The 7,019-nt window shown below is 45.8% G+C and overlaps 1 pseudogene across 1 annotated transcript in view; it reads right to left on the bottom strand.

The window, feature by feature from the left end:
• Positions 1-7,019, bottom strand: part of LOC311238637 — a 104,541-nt pseudogene that overhangs the window by 22,994 nt on the left and 74,528 nt on the right. Inside the window, exon 8 of the transcript in view lies at positions 737-856. The product of the transcript in view is annotated as an uncharacterized misc_RNA (transcript). The remainder of the gene's footprint in view (positions 1-736; positions 857-7,019) is intronic.

A 7,019-nucleotide genomic window follows, 5' to 3' on the forward strand; every position in this document is an offset into this window, starting at 1 on the left:
TTAGAATGTAGAATGTTGGACATCTAGTGTTTAAGACTCTCTCTCTCTCTCTCTGACCCTGACACTCTTTTCCTAATTAAATGTCATCGCCTTTACATGATATAATAAAATGCAATTTCCTTGACCGAATATGTTTTTTATTAGGGGGTCAATATATTTTGGGATGTCTCAGGTCTCGTTTTGGCATAGGGTGGGTCCTGGTCGTTGTAAACAGCGACTCCTACAGTTCGGTCGGGGCGCCTGCACAGCAAGGGAAGGATCTGGGAGAGGTAGTGTGACCTTCCACACGTTACACTCCCCCAGTGAGAGTCCGCGCTGCCAGGTGAAAAGAAGCGGTGGGCTGGCTACACATGTGTCGGAGGAAGCATGTGATAGTCTCCGCCCTCCCAGACCGACGGTAGGGGGCAGAGCGCGCAACGACCAGGAAGGGGATTGGGAATTGGCATAACGACTAACATTGGGAGGGGAGAAAAACGGAAAAAGAAGGGGGGAGAAAGATAATATATATAAAAATATTTTCAAGGAATTCCAGGCCTTGACTTTTTGCACTTTAAGCACTTCAAGGACCGTGTGTGAACCCAACTCTCTCATTCAGCCACTCAGGCGACCTGACGAGGTGCCACCCTGTCGGCAGGCCTTCAGATTACCAGACAACCGCTCCGCCTCCTGAGCCACCATCGTGCCCTGTGTGTGTGTGTGTGTGTGTGTGTGTGTGTGTGTGTGTGTGTGTGTGTACCTGTGTTATAGGACAGAGGTGACACCGAGGTCTTGGCTGGCAGCATGCTCTTCATCCTGCTGGCCTCCTCTGGGTGGTTGAAGCGGAAGAAGTAGGACTGACCCAGACAGAGGGAGTAACCTGGAGGAGAGACACAGACACACAGAGTCAATCAATCAATCAGATGTATTTTCTTTTTTTTTAATCCACTTTTTCTCCCATTTTCTATTTTTCTCCCATCCCAATTTTCATATCGTCCAATTCAACCCTCCCCTGTCACGAACGCTGTTTCTTGCCTCCCACAAGCCGGCTGTAATGTGGACTAAGTCATACATTGCACGAGTCCCCTCCGATACTCGAGGTAACAGCAGTGGCATCTTTCCACATGCGCGGCTCGATCTTTCAGCGTCAGGGGTCTGGGCTTTGGAGGGGCCCCGCCCCCGTCGCTTCCTGATTCTACTGCGCAGGCGCACCAACCGACCTGTAGGAGTCGCTGTCCACAACGCCCGATCCCCACCCTTCAGTTTCCCTCCCCGTAATACGGCCAATGTGTATTAGTGCGGACGACCAGCTAGACTGAAAGCAATGTGGAGAGCGGGGCTCGAACAGGAGGCATCCTGTTCGAGCCTAGTCTCCAGTATTCGTTGCGAGCGCCTTGCCCACTGCGCCACGTAGCCGCCCCAATCAGATGTATTTATATAGCACATTGAACATGACACATGTCAACCAGTACAGAGGGTAGATACATAGATACATATAGACAACAATCACAACTCCGTTTTACGGGAGGCCACACAGGCAAGCAAGCACACAGGCAAACAGGGCATGGGTCAGTGAATGGGTAAGGCTAGTAGGTAGAAGTGGGTTTTGTGCCTAGATTTGAAGGCTTCTATCGAGGGGGCGAGGAGCCTAGTGGAGGAGGTGGGGATGCTGTTCCACAGTTCAATTCATATCATCAGAGTATAGACAAGAGCCCGAGACACAATACACATCCTGCAGTTGATTGTGATGTGTGATATGTATGTATGTATGTATGTATGTATGTATGTATGTATGTATGTATGTATGTATGTATGTATGTATGTATGTATGTATGTATGTATGTATGTATGTATGTATGTATGTATGTATGTATGTATGTATGTATGTATGTATGTATGTATGTATGTATGTATGTATGTATGTATGTATATATGTGGATATGTAGGTATGTAGTTATATATATGTATATACAATGGCTAGAGAAACTATACAGGGTAACCTACAGTTTTGGCAAATAATAATAATAATAATTATTCAAAAATGTTTTGTTAACTAAGTAATTTTTTTCATTATAAGTCTTTGATTATTTATTTTTTATTGATGTTTATTTCAAATATGCAACATAACAAACAAACATCAAGTACATATATAGCCTTAAGCCGTTCAAATAATAAATGTATATAAAAAATAAAAAAAATAAAATAACAAAGAACAAACAAAAAAGTCAAACTCAATCTTTTTTTTTTTACTTTTTTTTTTGTCGTTTACATATTTGAAAAGGAGTGTGAAGAAGCATACACTTATTTAATCCCACCCCTATTTACTCATCAGAACATTGACTAATTCATACATTACTAGACTTATATTGATATATATTAGATTACATTTTTTAATAATTCCTTATTAATAGTCTGACAATAAAGAAAGCAGTTAGTAAAGTATGAATTACATTAGTAAAGTTACTAAAGTATGATCTGAGGGTAAGTAAAACGGGGTGGGATTAAATAAGTGTATACTTCTTCCCACTCCTTTTCAAATATGTAATGACAAAAAAAAGAACAAAAGATTTTTTTAAGGCTATATCTGTACTTTGTTTGTTGTTGTTGTTGCATATTTGAAATAAACTTCAATCAATCAATCAATGATGATCAATCAATCAATCAATCAATCAATCAATCAATGTGTCTATAAAGTGTCACATGTGGAGCCACTCCATTATGGCAAAAATCATAATCATGACTTCAATATTGAGTTTATTATTTAACACGACTCATTGACAATGGAAACATTGCGAGTATTTTAAATATAATTCAACTGAAAAACTGAAACATGACCTGGCGCAAAGTCGATGACCTTGTTTTCATAATTGAAAATAAAATGTGATTAATTGCCTAGCCTTAGTCTCAATCAATCAATCAATCAAATTTATTTATAAAGCACATTTCACATGACGCGTGTCAACCAAAGTGCTGTACAGAGGGTAAATACACAAGATACATATAGACAACAATCACACTCCGTTTTATGGGAGGGCACACAGGCAAACACATAGAAAAACAGGGCATGAGTCAGTGAACGGGAAAGGCTAGTAGGTAGAAGTGGGTTTTGAGCCTCGATTTGAAGACATCTATCGAGGGGGCGAGCCTAATGGAGGTGGGGATGCTGTTCCACAGTTCAGGGGCTGCGATAGCAAAGGCACGGCCCCCCCTGAGCTTGAGGTTAGACCTCCGGACTGTCAGGAGCCTCTGATCGGCTGACCTGAGGGACCTGGTGTTGGAATAAGGGGATAGGAGGTCTGAGATGTAGGAGGGTGTGTGACCATTAAGGGCTTTAAAAACAAATAGGAGAACCTTAAAATCTATCCTGTAGCTCACTGGGAGCCAATGAAGGGAGGCAAGGACAGGGGTGATGTGGTCTCTCTTGCGGGTTCCGGTCAACAGTCTGGCAGCAGCGTTTTGTACCAGTTGTAAGCGGGACAGGGAAGACTGGTTAATGCCTATATAGAGAGAGTTGCAGTAGTCTAATCTAGATGAAATGAAGGCGTGGATGACTCTCTGAAGGTCTGCAGGGGAGAGAAGGGCTTTGAGTTTGGCAATGGTGCGTAGTTGGAAAAAACATGCCTTTACCACTGAGTTTACTTGTCTGTCAAATTTAAATTGTGGATCAAAAATGACACCTAGGTTCTTGACATACGGCTTGACCAGGGAGGACAGGTTGCCAAGGCTGTTGGTAAGGGTGGTGACAGCGTCTGGGGGACCGAAGAGGATTATTTCGGATTTGTTTTGATTTAGTTGTAGAGAGTTTTGTGCCATCCAACATTTAACATCATCCAGGCAGGATATGAGACTGTTAAGTAGAGACTGGTTGTTGGGTTTCAGGGAAACATAAAGCTGTGTGTCGTCAGCATAACAGTGAAAAGAGATGTTGTGCTTCTGAATGATTGGACCAAGGGGTAGCATGTAAAGGGAGAACAGGATCGGGCCAAGGATGGACCCTTGTGGGACCCCACAGGAGAGGGAGGTTGAGGGGGAGGAGCAGTTGGCGATGTTGACAGCAAAGCTTCTATTTGTGAGATAGGAGGAAAACCATGCTAATGCAGTGTCACTGACACCAACCCCATGTTGGAGACGATCTAATAAAATGGTGTGATCAACAGTGTCGAAGGCTGCACTGAGGTCAAGCAGCATTAAAATAGTCACGGTTGTCAGCGGCGAGGACGAGGAGTAGGTCAGGACACTTTAAGGAGGGCTGATTCTGTGCTATGGCCAGTCCTGAACAGTGGTGCAGTCGTGGTCACACCCGGTTACACGCCGTGTTACCAGATCACTGAGGCAGAAGTACGCGCGATCGCGCACGGATGTGTACTCGCGTGTACGCGCACACAAAAATGCGCTGTATCCATTCGTTGTGACTAATACCCGGCCACCGTTTTACATAACAAAAAGCGCAGGTAGACTAAGTGTCTGGGTGTTGGCTATCTGAATGCATCTCCCCCTTCATTCTGTGTGACACAGGCAGTGGAGGTGAATACTAATGTGGCTCGGAATTCGTGATGGGGGGTCTACCTGCTTATGATATTGAATCAAGCATCTGTGCTGCGCGCCAGCTTTCCACGCGCACATTCACACAAATAGAGAGCAAGAAGAGCTTGTATGATAGAAAGATTGCACTTGCGTATATGCGCTTGTGTGTGTATAAATCAGTTCTGTGCGCATGCACGTACCCGCGCGCGCGTGCGTGCACGTGCCGTGTTACCAGTTCCCATATTACGACTGCACCACTGGTCCTGAACCCTGACTGAAATGTCTCCAGGATGCTGTTCTGGTGCAGGTAGGGAGACAATTGGCACAGAACAACCTTTCACACACACACACACACACACACACACACACACACACCTACACACACACACACACGCACGCAATAAAAAAGTAAACAAAGGTGAATGTGTGTGTGTATGAGTCTATGTTTGAGTTTCAGCGTTTAGTGCCTTGTTACAGGGAAGAGGGTGGCAGTTAAAGCCTTTGCATACCAAGTTAAAGTGTACGTGTGGAGAAACTTCTCACCGACATCCTAAAATATGCTCTGCTCAGCGAGCCTGGTGGAGAAGAACTCCGTGTTCTGTTAACCCTTTCACTACCACACTACAGACGGTTAGCCTTTCACTACCACACTATAGAAGGTTGGCCCTTTTCACTACCACACTACAGACGGTTAGCCTTTCACTACCACACTACAGACGGTTAGCCTTTTCACTACCACACTACAGAGGTTAACCCTGTCACTACCACACTACAGAAGGTTAGCCCTTTCACTACCACACTACAGAAGGTTAACCCTGTCACTACCACACTACAGAAGGTTAGCCCTTCACTACCACACTACAGAAGGTTAACCTTTCACTACCACACTACAGAAGGTTAACCCTTTCACTACCACACTACAGAAGGTTAGCCCTGTCACTACCACACTACAGAAGGTTAGCCCTGTCAGAACCACACTACAGAAGGTTAGCCCTTTCACTACCACACTACAGAAGGTTAACCCTGTCACTACCACACTACAGAAGGTTAACCCTTTCACTACCACACTACAGAAGGTTAACCCTGTCACTACCACACTACAGAAGGTTAACCCTTTCACTACCACACTACAGAAGGTTAACCCTGTCACTACCACACTACAGAAGGTTAACCCTTTCACTACCACACTATAGAAGGTTAGCCCTTTCACTACCACACTACAGCAGGTTAACCCTGTCACTACCACACTACAGAAGGTTAGCCCTGTCAGAACCACACTACAGAAGGTTAACCCTTTCACTACCACACTACAGACGGTTAACCCTTTCACTACCACACTACAGACGGTTAAGGGTTAAACCTTCTGTAGTGTGGCAGTGAAAGGGTTAACCTTCTGTGTAGTGTGACACTGAAAGGGGTAACCTTATGTGCAGTGTGGCAGTGAAAGGGTTAACCTTCTGTGTAGTGTGGCACTGAAAGGGGTAACCTTCTGTGCAGTGTGGCAGTGAAAGGGTTAACCTTCTGTGTAGTGTGGCACTGAAAGGGTTAACCTTCTGTGCAGTGTGGCAGTGAAAGGGTTAATACAATAACTGACATGAGACAAACGTGGGTCCAAGCTGTTCCCCTGGCAACGGGATTCCACTGAAGCGTCGGTACTAACGACTCTACACAGGAATGTCACATGCAGGTGAGCAGCCAGGCCACAGCACAGGGCCTCAGCACAGGGCCACATGCAGACACAAGATACAGACGCTATGAGAAGAATCACTGTAGACTGAATACAGTGTCAGGCACAACAATATCTTTAAATCCTCAAAGTCACCTATAGGCCCATGTGTTTCACTCCCACAGGAAACACACACACACACACAGTTTACATAACTACATTGTGCAGGTAACACACACACACACACACACACACACACACAACACACACACACACACACACACACACACACACACACACACACACAGTTTACACAACTACATTGTGCAGGTAACACACACACACACACAGCTTACACAACTACTTGTGCTGATAACACACACACACACACACACACACACACACACCTACACACACACACACACACACACACACACACACAGTGGGCCATTCCAGACCCCAATTGTTTGCTCTGGCCATCAATTAGGATGAGAGGACGGCATTAAACAAGACTGTCAGGGTCACAACCCCTGTAACACACACACACTGACACAGCTGTCCAAATACATCAGAGAGGGAGAGAGGGGGGGGAGAGAGAGAGAGAGAGGGGGGGGAGATAGAGAGAAGGGGGGGAGAGAGAGGGGGGAGAGAGAGAGGGAGAGAGAGAAGGGGGGGAGAGAGAGGGGGGCGAGCGAGAGAGGGGGGGGAGAGAGAGGGGGGGGGGAGGGGGCGAGAGAGAGGGGGGAGAGAGAGAGAGGGGGAGAGAGAGGAGAGAAGAGGAGAGGAGAGGAGAGGAGAGAGGAGAGGGGAGGGGAGAGGAGAGGAGAGGAGGAGAGGGGAGGGAGGGGAGAGG

This window comes from Notolepis coatsorum (assembly GCF_963971535.1).
Source record: "Notolepis coatsorum genome assembly, chromosome: 12".
Classification (NCBI taxonomy): domain Eukaryota; kingdom Metazoa; phylum Chordata; class Actinopteri; order Aulopiformes; family Paralepididae; genus Notolepis; species Notolepis coatsorum.